This window comes from Haemaphysalis longicornis, unplaced genomic scaffold, assembly GCF_048455015.1.
Source record: "Haemaphysalis longicornis isolate Haplotype H1 unplaced genomic scaffold, Haemaphysalis longicornis Haplotype H1 scaffold_1, whole genome shotgun sequence".
In the NCBI taxonomy this organism is placed as follows: domain Eukaryota; kingdom Metazoa; phylum Arthropoda; class Arachnida; order Ixodida; family Ixodidae; genus Haemaphysalis; species Haemaphysalis longicornis.
The window spans coordinates 219,336,686-219,356,111 of record NW_027526203.1 but is presented as its reverse complement, the minus strand read 5'-3'; positions in this window follow the sequence as shown (position 1 = coordinate 219,356,111).

Genomic DNA, 19,426 nt, shown 5'->3' with positions numbered 1-19,426 from the left:
TTTTACCCCTCTGTTACTTTGATGCCCTGTGTCAAAATTGTGCAATAAATAAATAAAAAGATTGCCACAGAGTGTTCCTTCAAGTGGGTATGTTCACATCACAGCCTATAGGAACTGGTGAATTCACCGTGAATTTTGAAAGCACCTTTCATTATCAGTCGCCAGTCCCACTCTGTCGGTATGTGAGAATTTGGTTTGTTATGAGAGTAAGGGAATTGGCCATGAGCTTCTAACAGCGATCATTTTTATTGTCACCTTTGAGAGAGTAAATGTTTATTGAAAGGGAGAAGAGGGCGGCCTAAGAAACTACTTGGGCCTGCTATTTCCCATTGGGGGAATGGAACTGGGAACAAAAAGAGAACGGAATGAATATGGAAGGTATGAGGAATGACAGTGAAATCGGCAAATGAACTATGTACAAGCAGTACAACCAATAAACGCCTCATGTACAATGGGTCGCTGAATCAGATTATTACAGGGCGAGTGTCCAAGTGTAGTATTAATGCTGCCTCAAGGACCTTTCGCTCACTAGAGTACTTTGGACAAGCGCTAAGCAAATGTTCGATAGTTTCAGGACAACCACACAGAAGGCAGTCCGGGCAGTCCTCGCGTCCGATTGTGTGGAGACTTTTAGGTCAATGCTACTCCAAGACGCAGCCGGTGTAGCAATGTCTCTTTACTTCTGCGAAGCCGAGGAGCGTGAGCGAGCTAGAACTTTTGCTCTGCATCGAGCCTGTGAAGCCGTTCATGTCGATTCTGCAGGCCAAACGAATGCAAGGCTGTAGCTTGTTTACGTACTCGGTAGAGTATCGTGTTAGCATCTTGCCGTGTGATGGGCATAGCCAAGAGAGTTCCATTGTGGTGTGTCTGCTGGGCTTCTGCATCTGCCAATGGGTTTGTGAGAATTATGGGTGGGTATGTGAAGTTGCAGCCAAATGCGATTTGGTGGAACAGCCAATTGGTTCTGAGGGCAGCTGTAGTCGTTGCTGGCTAATCCACCTGAGTTGGTATGTCGTCATGCCAATATTCATTTTACCCTGTCGTTACTACCGTAATGTCGACTCTCTTTACGTGCCAAGCAATGTCGAAATCACTGTACATTGAGCTGCATGTACCAGTTGTCCGCGTTTTCTAAGTAGAAAGCCACAACGCATTCACAAGGCCCACCTTCACCTGGAACCATAAAACACACTGGCGACGGGGAATGCGTACTGGGATCGCATTTTAGACGTGTATTATTCCCATCCAATCCCAAATTTTAATAAAAAAAATCTGAGAGCTGACACTATAGCTGATTAGCGATCGCAGTGACATAGTTTGCCTCGGGTGATAGAAGTCAATCTGGCATAAAGCATGTACAGACCTACAGATGTGCATTTAATGTTGAGTTTAAGTGCAGGGAAAATCAACCTTTGTCAACCTGCAACCTTCAGTTGTTAAAATTTTGGGAAATATGAAAGCCTAAAATTGTTAAGTTGAATGAAAAGCAGTAGAACTTGCACTGATTGTTGTCTTGAAAAGTGTTTTTGCTCCTCCTGGTAGTTTCTACCTTTACTTTTATGTGTGGTGAACAAAACTTCATGTAAAGTTCATCAAAATAGCCAACACGCCCCTCCACCATGTGTGTAATCATTTCCTTAGCCGGTGCAGTATTGCATTCTGGGTCAATTTTCCTGCTTGGAACTTCTGATTATGCTAGGTGGCAAGTTGAAGGTGAACTTGAGTGAGTTTGTGTTGTGGGTGCCCCAGAGTTTTTGTGAGGGTGTAAAGGTGGGCAGGTGAAGGGCCGTTTTGTAGGCTTTCCATGGAAACGCTGGTTTCAGAAACATTTTTTTTGCGTTCCAACCAATTCTGATGAAACTTCATAGGCTTGTTCAGTTTTTTTAGCTGATTTCAAATATCTAATTAGTTTTGATATGAGGCTACTAGTTTCTGTGTTAATTAAAAGAATTACTTGATTGTTTTTTAGAACAGTAGAAAAAACAACTATTCAACAAAAGATTGCCAGCAAGACATGAATAGATACCAGAAGTTGTGGGGAATGAAACGTGAAGCAGTTTTTTTGTTTTGCAATCAAATACAAGTTTACACCAAACTTCTAGGTTTGAACTACTACTGCTAACCAATTAAAAATAATGCTAATTAAACAACTACTCAAACACAAAATGCAAAATCTGCTTCCCATATCGCATGGCTTACACATTCAGCTTCACAGTGCGAAAGAAATGATCATTTCTAGCTGCACTACATTCAGGGATGTACTATTGGCGTCAAATGAAACGCGAACATGAAAATATGAACCAGAACGTGCAAAATTGAAAAGTACTGTTCGTAGAGTTCATATAATGGCTTGCTATTGTTATGTTTGGAAATCCCCTGTTTCGAACTTTGTTTTTGTAACTAAGCGACGCGTCATTTTAACTTGCATGGAAAGAAATCGCGCTATTTGTGTGTTCAGGTTCATATTTTCGTGTGCGCGTTTCATTTGATGCCGATAGTACCTCTCGATAGTTTTGTATCACTGCGATACCACTCGAGGCGAAAAAGTGTGGAATTATGGGAAAATAATTATTTCTTAATTAAAATTGGGCCTCTATTGCTTTTATAAGTCGGTGGCACTGTTCCACATATGAAATTCTTGGAGGAAAAACTACCAATCAAGAGAAAAGCGATACCTGAAAAAATGCTTTTTTGGGCAATTTTTTGGTCCCGAAGACCCATGTTCCCCCTTAACATATCAAATTTTCTTAATTCAGGGGGGTTCGACTGGAGTATAAGTCATCCTCTAGGTGATGTGACTAAGCAGCAGGGCCTGTTTGAGCTTGCTTGCAAGATTCATCCTCTCTGAGTACTGCGTGTTGGTGTCTTAGACGTTGAGTGAGGCATGTAAGTTGCGAACATGCTTTAGTGAGTTGGAGGCTAAGGGCAGCACTAGGGCCATCATGATGCAAAGGAACGCCAAGATTACACAGAGCAGAAACTTGGGGGATAGGAGTGTTTTTAATCACCAGAGTAGAATTTGATGGGGTTTCGACAGGTCTTTCTCGCCTGCGTAAGCGAAGCATCAGTAGTGCAGACTTCTCGGCTTGGCAGCGTAGCCCTTTTGGTATGAGATACGTGTTGACTGTATCTATAGCTTGCTGTAGGGTGTCGTGTCGGCTCCAACTGACCTTGAATTGTCCACAGTATGATGCTGTCGGCATAGAGAGTGTAATGAAGGTCTGAGATTTGGGGAAGTCTTATGGGTGAGTGGAGTAATTAGCACTGAAAAAGAGAGGTGATGTAACGGAGCCTCCAGAATTTTTTCTTCCCCTTTTTTTACTGTAACAGCGCGTGTTGAGCGAACAGTCCGGTACAAAAGCCAAACATGGCATAAGGATACTGTCCGCTTGTTCAAGGTGCGTGGTGATTTGTGTATGTACCAAGTGTTCAAATGTTTTGCCAACAGAAAAGGTACAGGCGTAGTCCTTGGGGGTTTGTGGATCTTAGGTATGAGGGTGATATCTGCTCGTCCACTGTGCAGGCAATTCAAACAGTGCTTGTGCGGGCTGTTGAGTTAGATAACAAAGCTGTTTTTCTTTGTAATGAATTCCTTGCTCTGGCTTGTATTTTTTTTTGTGTGCACTTTCATCCTTTCATGCTCTTTTATTACCTTTTTTGGCCCAAATCCTCCCCCGAAATGAAATCCTAGATACGTAACGGGTGGGTGGATGATGTTGCACCAAGAGATGTTTTTTTTTCACCCCCACGCTCACGTGTCTTTCCCTTTGTGCTCCCATGCCACTATAAACTTGTAGTCCCTGTTTCGCAAACAATGCTGGGTGCATTTGCAGAATTCCAACCTTCAAAGGTCGTCATAAGTGGTACAACTGACAGCTGGGCATTTTGGCGCATGTGGACATTAAATTTGGGTTTTGTTGAATTTATTTTGAGTGTTCTATTATCCTTCTCTGTCACTGAAGTTTTCTGAAATATGCCCAATTAGCAATTAGCACGTGATATTTTGCAGCACTAAATTCACTTCAAGTAAATCCTATGGCTAGTTTAGAAAATTTTGAACTCCGATCGATCCGGAGGAGGAGAAAATAACTTTATGCGGTCGAAAGGGGACGCCTATTCAGGCCTGTGGCATTTTAGACGACAGCCAAGATGCCTTGGCTCCTGGCGATGTCTTCCTTTGGATGGCCCACTGTTGGATTTCAGGCTTTTCGCTGTGCGGCACTGTTTCCCATTGCTCCTTACTACTGAAAATACATGTTCCTTTTGAATTTTCGAACCCATGTCTCTGTATACTGGGGCGTTCCCATAGCATGCGAGCCAAGGTCGCAAGCTTTGGGCAGTGTTTACATCCAGCGTTGTCTATTTCCAAATGGAAGGGCCAGTACAGCCTTGGGTTTGGATAAGTGATCATCTGGAGACGTCTACACGCCACTTCTTGTTTCTTGGTGAGCAAGGGGCCAGCAGCCGGGTGGCTTCGTCTTTCCCCTTTGTAGTGAACAAGCACGTCTCGGCGAGAACAGACGCGATCTTTGGAGTTGTCTGTGGAATGTGTGCTGGGGATCCCGGTGGGTGAGATCTCAGGCAGCCTCGTTGGCCCGTTCGTTGCCTTGTAGTGCCACATGTGCGGGGGTCTGGTGTTTTGGTTCGTCTCGTGGCGGGTAAATTTAGATCCTGCGCCTTCCGCTGGAAATTCTTCCTTTTGCAGATCGCTTGATGGGAATCGCTAATCATTTTCCGCACTTGGGTAGCTGCTATATAGGGCTAGGGCAAAAGCCAGTTCTTCGTCCTCCTTTGGGTGTTTGGGTGGAGCAGGGTTCAAGAACTTTGCTCGAGCAGTCGGTAGCGGCTGAAACCATAGCTCCACGTGGCTGCGTCAATACAAACAACGTGCGGATTTCCTCAAGTTCCTGGACTCGCAGCTCTCTCCGCAGGGGTGGAGATGTTGTCGCCGAAGGTATTCTCATATAAAATGCGCAGGCTGTCTAATAGGTGTCTGCTCGCGGCTATCTTGGTGAGGTGCTCTAGGTGCGCTGTGTGTTGCACGGCTTGCGCCTTGATTTGTTCTTCGAAAGTGTTGCGCACACCCAACGCGTCATATTTTTCGTTTGGAGCGTACATGGGTATTCCTAGGGCTTAGTCATGCTCATTTCTTGATGAGGCTGCTTGGTTTGCAGTCATTTTAAAATATTTACGGAATTGTGGAGTTGTTAGGGGTTTTTGTGAGGGAGAGGCTAGAAGATGGGTACTTGTTGTTAAGGGGGGGATATGGCGATCCACCCGCCCCAGTTGACTGAATATTGCTTCACTACAGTTCGCAAACTGGGGTCACTTCAAATCTATTGGGTAATGAAATTGTGGGTTTAAAACTATATTATGACCTTTGATCTAAATTCCTGCGGAGGCTAAATAAATGATGGGAAGCGGCAGCGTCCCGCGGTGTCCTACGGCTACGGGTCGAATTTGACAAGCGGGAGGTCGGCGGGGGAGCGGGGGCGATGCTACGATATGAACTAGACACTTCTAGCTTCACTGTACTATCAGATCCGTTCACCCCTAACGAGATCCGCGGCTTGTTTGGTTTTATTAATCGGTATCCTGCAGTAGCTGCCTAGCGATGATAAATAAGGGTATCTAAACAAATGGCGTAAACATGCACAAGCAAACCGCGGTATGTACGTGCGTTGCTTAAAATCAGCTGCCGACAGTTTTTACCTACGATTGCCTTTGTGCAGTCGCGCGGGCGCCGGCTGGCAGCTTGTTATGTAGCTTTGTGCTTTACACAAATATTGACGCCCAGGTGCAACATACGACGCGGGGCGCTGCGCGTTTCTCGCGCAAGCACGACCATTGCCCAGGTCAGGTTAGTTTTTCCAGACTGCTCTCACACTAATGAAGTTCAAATCAATATCGCGGCCTCTCAACGCCGAAAGTACACAACAAACGTCTGCGAATCGAGCACGCATTAATAAAAAAAAGTAAAAGCATTGCACGCACGTCATTGGACTCGCCGGCCAATAAATGGCTCTAGCGGCGCCGGAGTGCGCGGTGTGCCGGAGAGACCGTTTAAACCCCTTCCGCAATCCGCCGGGCGTTCCGGCCGCCGGAATGATTTTGACCGGAACGGAACGATCTCGCCGGAGGTACCGTTTATAGGCGCTCGTCGGGCTGAGTCGGCGGGCCGCGGGGAGCAGAATACCGTATTTGCGCGGTTCTAACGCGCCCCCAATCGTAACGCGCGGGTAACTTCGCGCAGGAAAATTCGAAAAAAAAATGTGACACTGACGGTACTGCGCAGATGGAAAAGACATGACACCACGTACCTGGAAGAGGGAGATTTTATTTGGTGTATGCAGCTCTGGAAGCTAAAAATGAATTGTGCTTCACAAGGTTGCTTATCCAGCTGCTGCAGGAAATAAAGTTATAGCGGGGAACACTGAAGCTGCTTGCGATTTCAAGTGCCTTGATCTTCATAATTCTAAGCGGTAGGGGCTAAGCAAAAGCACAAAAAAATGTGCAACAGCTGACCAGGGTTTGCGGCATGCCATTGAGGAATCAGTGCGCCGAAATGCACTCACGTGGTGTTGACGGATTGTTTTTATTGGATTGAGTTGGATTTTGCGGTGTGGGGATCCTTGTGCCCCCATGCCTTGTCCGCACACGTGTTGGGGCGAGCTGGTAGCCGCCATTTTGGGTAGCCGGCGCGTCACGTAGGTCGTGCTCTCTTCACGACTCCGCGCGACTCGCCGAACCGGCTCGCCGCGAACGTGTGCGGGGGGCGAGGGGGAGGGACGACCGGTTCGTCGCCTTCTCCCTCGCCGCCCTCTCCTCGATCGCTGGAGGGGACCTCCTCTCCTCCACCCAAGCTGACGAGCGGCCCGCGAGAGCGTGCCGCACAGGGACTCTGCCGAAAGATTCTGCCCTGATCGGTCGCCACGGGATGCCTCCCCTGCTCCCGCGGCCGTGATGACGGATATAGGTCTGAGCCCAGCGGCTTGGGCGAGCGACAGGAGCCACTGTCTCCCCGCGAGCGGTAGTCGTGTTGTCTGGTATATGCCCTGTATCTGCCAGGCAATAAAGCCTCATTTTGGATTGCCGGAGCCTGTCTACCGCATGTGAGTACTCGAACCCGTGCGTGAGTGTTCGGATTCCGCAGGGCTAGTGTACGGCGCGTAGCGTTCTCCAGCGAAGCTAGCCGGGGTCCTCTGCTATCCCGTACGTTATCCCACATTGGCGCCCAACCAAGGTTTTCTTGCGATGACAGGGCGGCACCCCCGCTTCTCGTTACTTGATTCCGAAGTTGAAGGCTGGTTGTCGCACGAGATTGCTCGTGGTAACGGCTTGCGGGACGCCTCTGTCGACCCGCTGCTGCCCGCCACCGCGCTTACGCCAGAGCTTTGTCGAGGCGGCGCCGATCTCCCCGATAACCGACGCGCCGCGCAGGAGAGTTACGGGAGCCATCCCACTTCTGCCGGCGTGCCACACGGCGTCGGCGGGCGGAACGCTTCTTGCGACCACCTGCCGTCACCACGGGCTGCAGCGAGATCATGCCCTCCGGGCCTTGGTCGTAGCAACCCCTGCAGCGGATATGTTTGCAAAGGAGGGGCTGCGCCGCAGCTCTAGCGCACCCGACCCCGCTGTGTACGAGCCTCACGGCTCTAGCGCTGCGGCGGTCGCCTCGTTCGCCGGCGCGTTTGCGCCACGAACGTACCCCACCACGCAGACCTCGCAGGCGGTTACGGCTGGGGCGCACGTCGCCTGCCTTACGCCAGCGTTGTCTCGCGAGGAACCACCCCTGCCTTCGGCAGCAGTCGATCTCGCACAAGCCCTGATCAACGCGGTGCGCGCACAACCGAGCGTCAGGCCTAACAGCTCGCTCGGTAGCCTAGCTCAGAATACCTGAGTACGGCGGTTACTCTGACCGCATGAGTGCTACGGAGTACCTAGAGGCTCTGCACCGCTATCAGGAGGCGTCGGGTATGGACGACAGCGTCATTATAGGACGTGTTCTGCCTATATCGCTGACCGCCCAGGCTGCACGGTGGTACCGGCTGGTGGGACGCGACGCTCGTACGATGGGCGAATTTGAAGCGCTCTTTCGCAGCGAATTCCTGCCCCCAGATTACGAGCGCCGCATGTTGAACGAGCTAGAGATGCGAACTCAACACCGAGATGAGTCTCTGCTCGAATACGTCAGGGCAATGCAGGAGTTGTTTTTACTTGCAAAGCCCATGGCGTCTGAGGCGGAAAAGGTTGAGAGGGTGACGAGACAAGCCCATGGCGTCTGAGGCGGAAAAGGTTGAGAGGGTGACGAGACAAGCCCACCCAACCTTTGCAGCGTACCTTCGAGGCAGTCAGTTTGCCAACCTCAATGAACTGGCCAGCGAAGCAAAACGCATCCAAGCCGATATTCTAGCTGCTCGCAGCTATCGCCCACCTCCCCCAGCCCACGCCACGCTGGAGCTTAGGTGCGCATGGCAGGGTGCGTCCCCACCGCCCATGCAGCGCGCCGGGGCAACAGCAGCGTACGCGGAGAGCACGGAAATAGAGCCGCGTGATGTGTCGGAGCGCGCGCTCGACCCGTACTCGTACGCCACGCGGGCACATTCTGACGCCCAGCAAGGCATGCCGCGGCACGGCTACGGCCGGGGACAAAACGCGCATGAGGAACCCAACAGCTACGCCCGTGTGGAAAGCTCGAGAGGACCGAACGTGCAGCGCGACAGTCAGAGAGCAGTAGAACACTCGGAACCCAACCGCTACGCCCGTGTGGCAAGCCAAGGGAACCCGCCAGCGTTGCGCGGACAGCGACCTCCGGCTGCGCAGTCGCATCGCGGCATCGTCTGCTACAAGTGCCGCGCAACGGGCCACTATGCCCGCGCGTGCACCGCTCCTTGCCCGGCGCCGGAAAGGCAGCGCAAATCGGGAAACGCCAGCCGCCGTCGGTGAGCACTTCGTCGCCGACGGCTATGGCTACATTAGGTGGTGAGCCTGAGCCCCTAATCCCGATGGCGTGCAGGGTGAAACGCCCCAACGCACTAGCGCCTTTCATCGCCCTTACGATCGCTGGTCGAAAGTTTGCGGCGTTGTTGGACAGCGGAGCGTCCGCTACGCTGTTCGGCGATGATGTCCTCGCTCATTTGCATCGGAGAGCTATTCGATTGCGAGCTTGCGACATCACTTTCCACCTAGCGAGCGGGAAAGCCAACTCAGGCGGCTCGGCGAGGTTGGTGGTGCGATGGGAGAAACGAGTGCGACGCCATAGATTCGTACATCTCCCGGGCCTCACAGTGCCTGTAATTCTCGGCCCTGATTTTCTGGCTCGTACAGGCATTGTGATTGACATTGCCAACGGCGGGTATAGGGAAGGCGTTCATGCAGCCCTGCTCCCGTTTGCAAAACTTGCCGATGTATCGGAAGCACCCCCCGCTCCGAATACCTCGCGCGCGCGCGGCAACTACGCAACGCTTTCGGAGACGCTTTGCGCTCCTGAAGCCGCGCGAGCGGGCAGGGAAGCGATGTCTCCCAACCGCGCAGCCGCCGCCGCCGCCGCGACGGCGGCATCGTCCCACTACGGCGGACAGTCGCATTACGGCTAAGAGTGCATTACGGCTGAGCGTCGCAACACGGCGGAGAGTCTCACTACGGCTGAAAGTGCGTTACGGCTGAACGTCGCAACACGGCGGAGAGTCTCACTACGGCTGAAAGGGCGTTACGGCTGAACGTCGCAACACGGCGGAAGGGGGGTCCTTTCAGCCGATCAGCCGTTCAAATGATCTGCAGCTAGTTGCGTTCAGCATTGTCGCAGCTAGCGTTTCGTGCAAGAGCCTGCATATATATATGTTGGCGTGTCTTTCCCGCATTTTCATTGTTTTCTGGGACTTGCTTTATTTTTTGTTTGTTAATTGAAAGCTCTCCAGCGTATAATAATAATAATAATAATAATAATAATAATAATAATAATAATAATAATAATAATAATAATAATAATAATAATAATAATGTTTTCTTCCACGTTTTTGCATTAAAACAGTAGCCACTATGTCATCAACCACAACCCCGCGAAACTCTTCTATTAGAAGAGTTCTTCACGAGAAACTCTTCACGAGAAGGCTATCACAAGAAATTCCATTGGGCGAGGAGGGGGTGAGGGGAGGGGTAGGTAGAACATCTAATAGGCGTATCGGAATAAATTACGGGATATTAATATTCGGGTATTTTTTTCTCTCCACGCCAACGGGTCCGGCGTGAGACCTCTTAGAAAGAAATAGTAGCGCTTTTATTACCGTCAATACCTTTGCAGCAAAAGTCAAGGGAAGAAAATTTAGTTCCCTGAGGACACCGTCCGGAGTGACCGCAGTCACAACGGATAGGATAAATAAAGTTAGTCCTCCACCTCCTCCTGCCCGAGCGCAAAAATTTTGTCCTGCGTTCATATATTTCCAACTTTTATTGCGGAACGTCTTATCTCTATTTTTGTTTGCTTTTCAGTGCCTTAGAGAACAATTCCATTGTTTCTTTTGCAAGAAGAGGCGGTAATTTAATGCTATCCAATAGCTTGCGAAACATTTGAGAAAGTTAACGCCTATAAGTGTCTCCCCCTATGTGTTTAATGTATTTAATACGGCTATGCAAGCCCGTGAAATATTAGATGAAGCAGAGTAGTACCGCTGGATGATAACCTACGCTGCTATAGCTATGTTTGGGGGCCCTCTTTGTTACCAAATTTAATACGCACATCTGTGTATTTACCACCTGCTAACCAGCCTACTAACAAGCTGTTCGCACACCACGGAAGCATGTAATCAGCTCGCTTAATGTGGGCTTTTCAAGATTCAGGAATCAGTAACCACACTTCGTATCTGCGAAAAAACGAGAGAAGAACAATCCGCGGGAGAATGCATAGCCTTGAACACACGCTTCCCAGTTGCGTCAACCTACGGCTTGGCAGCGAGGAGACAGCATTTTATCGGCGCCCCGTTTTATTTGGAAGCTTCCCCTACTATAATAAATTTCTGCATGACTTCGTTGCACTATGTAGTAGATATAAACGCAAATAACGTTATCACACACGTTTTTGCAAAGTTGCGTTCATGGGCGCTGAAGGCGGTGTGCGCGGCGGGACCGACCCAGAGTTGCGCGGGTCTGCGGCGGCTGGCGCTGCGCTCGCCCGGCAAACTTCGCTGTCCGGAGCCTATACCACTCAGCAAAATTTTCGTAACGACGAAAGCCCAGCCCACACATATGTGTGGGTGCATTTTTCAAGTGTGATTACGGAACGCACACGAAGGGAACGGGAGTATTAAGTGCGAATGCACTTCTTAAGCGAGCCTGAAGCGTCCGCCGCCGTCCGCATAGCAACAGCTGCGGGTGCGCGCGCTCCTCGTCTTCCTTGGCAACGGGGGGAGATGGGCGCGCGCTGCCTGGCCGCTGACATGGCACATACCCACGTGGGGGATTGGCCAGGAATCTCCTCGTCTTCTTCGGCAATGGGGGGAGATGGGCGCGCGCTGCCTGGCCGCTGACATGGCACATACCCACGTGGGGGATTGGCCAGGAATCGGGCGTGAGAAGGGCTAATGCACCCGCTTAAAGGAGTACTGACATGAAATTTCAAAGCTGAGATCCGCTCTAGCAATCAAGTACAACGACAACACATATAGGTGTCTGTGAATAAATACATCTTTCTTTCTTTGTAGTTGTGTGTGTGTGTGTGATCTCTCTTTCGCGAACATTACCGAACCGCGCAAATTCAACTCGTGCATTCGCACTTTCACATTCTTCCCCTCGGGGAAATGCGGGGAATTTTTTTTAGCCTATCGTGTTTTACCAAGTCCTGCAAGTCGTGTCTTAGGCTTGTTATTCATAAACTACGAGTATAGCAAGAAGAAATATTAGTTTTCATCTTGGAGTCGGCTAGCGTGATCGCGCACGCTGGGGCACCGTTTTTACTGTGCGATTTCTCGCCCCCTGGAGGCAAAATCACTGAACTACCGAAATCAATAAAGTCTCGGAAGCGTTCGCAGCGGCTACCCACGGCTGTGAAACCGAAACCAAAACAGGCGCCACATAGTAAAGGAATTTGTGGACCCACACGTTTGTGTGGGCTGGGCCGTAAAGGGATAACAACGTGTCGAGTCTTTATATGATGTGTGGGCGAATGTTTCACGGTTTTACCGATAAGCATTGGAGCTTCGCATCTCTCATCATCATGCACTTCGTGCAGATGGCGGGATTTTTTTAGTTGTATGCAAGAGCTTCCCTAGGTATTGGCTTGGCTTTATGTAGATAATTTTGGCGTGTTTCTTGTAAAGCAAAATATGTTCGTTAATGAATTTCATAAATTACGTTTTCGTTGAATTGAATTTTATTTCGAAAGCGGGAACATGGGACGTGAATGAGTACAAAAACACTGCGAGGTCCCAAGGTAAAAACCGCAGGCGATATCTCCCGTGATGACAGTTAAAAAATGCGAAAATAGCATCCATCACTAGAACACAAATGTTAAAAACTGTAAATAAATACTCAACAAAAAAGAGAAGGAACTGGATAAAACAAACCCTAAGAAATAGTATGACACTAAGAAGCACGTACACTAAAAAAGGAAAATGATACAATGGCAATCCGTAATGCCAGATTCGCAAAACGAACACGTAATACTGCATTTACAATTCAATCAAGCGTGAAGTGTTTCCCAAGAAAGTCTTTATTTTTTATTTAAAAACTCAAGGGAATTGTAACTCTAATTAAAAAATGAAATGGCGAGGAATTTAATCACATGTTTACCGCAGTTATTGTGTATACATAAAAGTAGCAAATTATGGCGCGTTGAATTCGGTTACCGATGATGTAGCCATAACGTAGATGTAGACTTGTTTCTGTAGTGTTCTTAACTGCGCGATGTATCATACGCCCAGGAAGAAATGCACTAATTTACTTGATTGAGGACAAAAACTTAATAGAGGGTTAGGAGTGTTTGCGAGTTGAAGTACGGCTAACTCCAAGTAAACTCTGATGTCAAATAAAACTTTCTTTGATATGGAAAGTACGTGCTCATAAAATTTATGGGGAGAATCGACCATCACACCGTCCCCCTTCCCCACCCACAAAAAAGTACTGCGGCGAAGTTCTACCTTGTCACCTGAAAACTAAAGGAAGTGGCTGGCTAAAATTATTCTTGCGGAAACTGAAAAGCAAAAAAAAAAATCACCATCTCCCGTAGGGGAACACTGAGTAGTATGCGAAGCAGCCATGGGGTCGAGTCAAGTTCTCATTAGTTTTCAGTTAGATCGCGCTGTTGCGGGAGGAGAATGAGGGGAGCGGCGCGCGCGCGCGCGTCCTCTATACCGGGGAGCTACAGTGGCGCCCCCAGCGGAATATGCAGCGGCTACCGTCGCGTCCCTAACCCTAAGCTGCTTCGCATTATCGCGCGTGGAGCCGCAGGTGTTGCCATTTATAGCGCAATCCCGGAGAGGAGAGGAGGAATACCGGAGAGGAGAGGAACGTCACAGAGGATAGGAGGAATGCCTCGCATACTACTCAGAGTTCCCCTACGGGAAGATGACGATGGTGGTTGAACGCGAAGCCATCTCGTGATGGATTCTTTGGTTGGCCAATCTCTAGGGGTATCCTGCCACAATCATCATCAGCGGTGCCTGGCCAGGCATGCACAGTGGGGGTGTGGACGCCGCACAACGGTGGAGGGAACAGGCCCGACCATAAGCTGCTTCGCATCTAAAAGCAATTTTAGGTACGTTAAGATAATTTATTAAGGGGACACAATCGTTGGAAGGAAAACAGGTCAGCCTGGAGCATTTTGATCAAGGCACAGCTATTTGGGTGGCAGTTTAAGACGGTGGTGCCGTCTATATGCAGATTGCATTGAGGAATTAAAACAGAGAGGAAGATCATTTGTTAAATTAAAAGGAGCAATGGCCCCAAGATCAAGCCTTGTGGAATTCCTATATTAATTGTGACAGGGTATGATGTTGCTGTAGAAATTAAAACGGTCTGTTGCATGATTAGTAGACGGCTTCGTATCGAAGTTGTGGCAGGACCTGTTATCCTATAACGCTCAAGCGAAATGAAAAGAACGTCATGGTCAATGGTGTCGAATGCTGCCGAGAACTTTAAGAAAACCCCAGCAGCAGCGTCACAGCGGTCATTGAACGATTTAATTTTGTCTGTTAGGCGCACAGCCATAATGTTAGTAGTTAGGACAGCACGAAAAGTAAAGTGAGAAAAGGGGAGCAAGCCGATGTTTTTAAGATGGCGAAAAAGTCTATTCTCAATTGGTTTTTTTGTAAAACCTTATCCGAGAAGAGAATAGATTTGGGGCGATAATTATGCATAAACCCCGCGAGACCTTTTTTGAGTACAGGAATATTGTTCGATACTTCAAATGTTTCTAGAAATAACACGTATATAACAATTAAACGCGTATTTAGCCGTACCACCACCTTCAGCCGTAAAAAATAAACCCGCAAAATACGCAAGCAATAAAACAAGTGCCGTAAAACAATGAAAATGCGAAAAAGACACGCCGAAATATATATGCTGGCTCTTGCACGTAACGCCCAGCTGCGAAAATGCTGAACGCAACTATCTGTAGATCATTTGAACGGCTGAGCGGCTGAAAGGGTCCCCCTTCCGCCGTGTTGCGACGTTCAGCCGTAACGCACTTTCAGCTGTAGTGAGACTCTCCGCCGTGTTGCGACGTTCAGCCGTAACGCACTTTCAGCCGTAGTGAGACTCTCCGCCGTGTTGCGGCGTTCAGCCGTAATGCACTCTTAGCCGTAATGCGACTGTCCGCCGTAGTGAGACAGAACCGCGACGGCAGCCCCACGAGCGCCGCGAGCTTCCGGGAACGCGCGCGGGCGCTCACCGCATCTTGCGGCGCCCCGCGCCCTCCCGAGCGGCGCGCGCGGGCCGCCCGCGTCCCGCACCGTCGGGCAGCCCCGTGCTGCCTGGCGAAGCGGGGGCGAAGCGCTCGAACGCTGGAGCGGAGAAAGCGATTATGAACCCGATGATCGCTATTGCTTCTGGCGACACGAACCACAGTTTGCCGCCCCTGGCGGCCGATCTGTCGGAACGTGAGCAGGCGTGCATATTGGCGTTGTTGAATCGGTTCAGCGCCATGTTCACCGAGAAACCGGGTTGTACGAACTTAGTACAGCATCGGATGGATACTGGTGATGAACTGCCCTGGAAATGCAATCCTCGGCCAGTCAGTGAGGCCAAAAGGAGAGCAATCGACCTCGCAGTGGAAGAGTTGCTCGAGACTGGTGCAATCCAGCGCTCCGACAGTCCATTGGGGTTCCCAGTCGTGCTAGTCGAAAAGAAAGATGGCACCTTTTGTCTTTGTGTTGACTATCGCCGGCTGAATGAGCTTACTCGGAAGGACGCCTATCCCATGCCGAGTATTGACTCTATCGTGGCTAGCCTAGGTGGTTCTCGATACTTTAGCACCCCAGACGCTAGTCGCGGGTACCTGCAGGTACAGATGAGTGCGGGTGACGTAGCCAAAACTGCGTTCACCTGCCACCGCGGGCTGTTTGAGTTCACTCGAATGCCTTTCGGTTGTTCTGGAGCTGCAGCTACCTTTCAGAGGTTGATCGATCGTGTTCTCGGGGAGGCAAAGTGGCGACATGCCATGGCGTACCTCGACGACATTGTCGTGTATTCTCGCACCTTTGAGGAACACATTCGACATCTGGAGGATGTTCTCACTAGGTTTCAAGACGCGGGTATTACCCTCAACCCAAAGAAAGCTCAGATTGCGGAGACTCGCGTCTCTTTGCTGGGCTTCACCATCGACAGTGGTCGCGTCTTGCCGTGCGAGGAAAAGGTCCGAGCTTTGCTCGAGTATCCCTCGCCGACAGACATTAAGGCGTTGAGACGCTTTATGGGAATGGCAAACTACTACCGGCAGTTTATCCCCAATTGCGCGGCTCTGCAGGCGCCTCTGACCGCACTGTTGAGGAAGAATGCACGCTAGAGCTGGGGTCAAGAGCAGGAGGAGGCCGTTCGCAAAGGGACACTGAAGTGATATGTAAACATTGCGGGATTACTTGCGCAAATTGTAGTCCGGGGTCCCCAGGCCATGTTACGACCACTCTGGGCGCGTTTACGCATATTATTTTATTTAGTAGAAAAATTAATTCGAAAATGCTGTCCTCCTCTCTTTACGCTCGCCCATTTTCTGCGGCGTTTTCGTGTGACGTCGCAAGGAGCCGAGCTCGCAATTGGCTGCACGTCCAACACACGTGCTTATCCTGGAACAAGAGTGACAAGTCTAAAAACTGAATAACGCCTTCTTTGGAACACTCGGTGGTGAAGGTTGTGAAGGTTGTGAAGGTGGTGAAGGTTGGCCTTCACCACCGAGTGTTCCAAAGAAGGCGTTATTCAGTTTTAAGACTTGTCACTCTTGTTCCAGGATAAGCACGTGTGTTGGACTTACCTGCCTAGGTCAAAAAAACCTCTATTATGTTTTTCTTCTTGCCACTCCAAGGTGGTAAAATTGGGAATAGCTGTAAACAGCTTGAACTCGTCCATAACGAAGTCATGTGTGCACAGTATGGGTGCCAGTTTTGCGTCCCAGGTTAATAGACTAAGGCAGGCTGGTTTCCCGGATCATTTTATTGAATGTGCTGCTAGGAAGGTGCTTTCAAAACTGAAAAATTCTGGAAGGTGCACTCAGTCAAAGGATAAGCCCCAGCGGTTTGCGGTTATTCCGTACATTCACGCTCTTTCGCACAGGGTTAAAAAGATAGCCGGGAGATTTAATGTTGACGTTGTTTTCTCCGCCAAAAATAAGCTAGAAAATCTGTGTCCCGCAATTGACAAGAAGGCGGAAAGAAAAAGTAAGGATGTGCAAAAGGGGTGTGGCGTAAATCACCGTTCACAATTTGTTGAGTGCAGAAGTAACGTCGTGTACTGCATTCCCTTGTCGTGCGATAAGATATACATCGGACAGACGGGGAGATGCATAAATGAACGTTTGCGGGAACATCGCAACTCTGTAAAGCGCATACCTTCTGATGTAAAGGGCAAGACTTCCGATGTAAAAGGCCAGCCTTCGTCCCATCTCTCGTCACATTGTTCTAAGCATGGATGTTATCCGAAACTTAACGGGACAAGTATTTTGTTTTCACACAAAGACGCGCGCACAAGGGAGATATCCGAAGCCTTCTTTATCAAAAAGAATGGTGATGACTGCATTAGTTCCCCCTCGGTGTGCTTGCTGGATTGTGAAGTTGATTACCTTGATCGCGCATGAGCTTCAACTTTCAGTGTGTGCAAGAGTGTTGTGCGCATGGCCTATGTCACGGGGTGTTAGTACGCAGGCTTCTTTATATGTTCTTCCAATTTCTAATAAAAACTTCAGTTGTTAGTAAGCGCTCGTGTTGTGTCCTACCCCTTTTGTCCTGTCTAGTTTGCGCTGCTCCCTCAGAATGAATGTATACCAACTGGCCCAGTTCTCGACCTTGTTGCACTTTATTACTTGTTCATCGGGCTCTTTCTTCTGTTCTAATTTTGACCTAACCAACCCTGCGGTCCTGACGTCCCTCATCGCTGTGTGCATCTGCCGTGCAAGGTCGGCGTCGTGGCATGCCAGGCAGTCGGTGTGCCCCAAGGAACTTCAGCTGCTGTGTGGCTGGCTACAACCTTCGGCAGGCCACTCGCGACGGTTCTGTCGACTTCTTCGTTCCGAGTGGTATCACCAGGCAAGCGTGTTTAGATTCTACCTCAATGTACAATGAGGGTTGAGGGGCGACTGCGGTGTGAACTTCATGTTCTGCAGCAGAACTGCGGACTCGACAACCGAGTGGCTGTGGAACTGTTTGAGACCAACTTTGCCTACAAGAAAGAAACGCAGCTACCGTGACCGTGAAGTGCTGGTTCTTGGCAACTGTGAGGTTCCGGAGTCCTGTCTACGTCTTCTACGCTTGGGACCAAAGTACTGCTTGGATCCTGGCCAAAAGCCTGTTGAGAAGCTCGCCATGTCACGGTCTGTTGCACACAGGGTTTCACAGGAGGAGAGTACAGTGTGTTTGAAGGAGTGTGTGGCGGCGCTGTCTAGACAAAATGCTACACCTGAAAACGGGGTTTCTACTAGCTCGCTGGTTAACCACTTTGTGGCAAATGACCTCAGGTTGTTAACGGCAGATAAAGAAGGGTTTTTTGTTGTCCTTCCCGGAGACCAGTTTGGTGATAAGGCCCTTGCTGCTGTTAATAAAAATTTCAGAGAAACCCTGATAAAACCACGCGAGGTAAAGGAGCAAGCCGTAGCGCTGCTTAATGATATGAAGTTGGACCGGCTAGCCACTCTTGTCATTAAGTCGAAAAAGGACACGTTGGAGCCTTTCTTCTCTGCGAAGACCCACAAAACGAGCATTCCGTTTCGGGTTATCATCACAGAAAGGGACTCATGGCAGGGCAGGGTTTCTACGTACCTCCAGAACCAGTTGTGCACGCTAAATTGTGTAGACCCGTTTCTTGTCTCTGGCTCTGACAAGGTGGTAGAATATTTGTCTACAGAGAAACCTACACATTGTTCAGCGTTTAGTATCGATGTTACCGATTTGTTCTACTTTATTCCCCATGAAAAACTTATGACCTGTGTCAATAATTGCATTACAGAACAAAACGACGAGTTGCAGTTTGTCAACAGGTGTGGCGTTCCCCTCTCGAGTTTCCTGGAGCTTTTGAGCTTTTACTTGAAGTCTACCCTCGTCGCCTGGGCCAATAGTGTTTTTATTCAGAAATCGGGGGTGTGCATTGGTTCTCGCGTGGCTCCTGTGTTGAGTAACATTTTTCTAAGTGCCATGAATGTCGTTCTTGAGAAAGAATTGGAGACCTTGATTGTGAAGGCCTTCAGGTATGTCGATGATTACCTTTTGGTTGTCCGGGACAGTAACTTTCAGCAAAAAATGTCTCGTATCATGTGTGCGTTTGAGGATAACGGTCATGGGTTGGCCTTCACCACCGAGTGTTCCAAAGAAGGCGTTATTCAGTTTTTAGACTTGTCACTCTTGTTCCAGGATAAGCACGTGTGTTGGACTTACCTGCCTAGGTCAAAAAAACCTCTATTATGTTTTTCTTCTTGCCACTCCAAGGTGGTAAAATTGGGAATAGCTGTAAACAGCTTGAACTCGTCCATAACGAAGTCATGTGTGCACAGTATGGGTGCCAGTTTTGCGTCCCAGGTTAATAGACTAAGGCAGGCTGGTTTCCCGGATCATTTTATTGAATGTGCTGCTAGGAAGGTGCTTTCAAAACTGAAAAATTCTGGAAGGTGCACTCAGTCAAAGGATAAGCCCCAGCGGTTTGCGGTTATTCCGTACATTCACGCTCTTTCGCACAGGGTTAAAAAGATAGCCGGGAGATTTAATGTTGACGTTGTTTTCTCCGCCAAAAATAAGCTAGA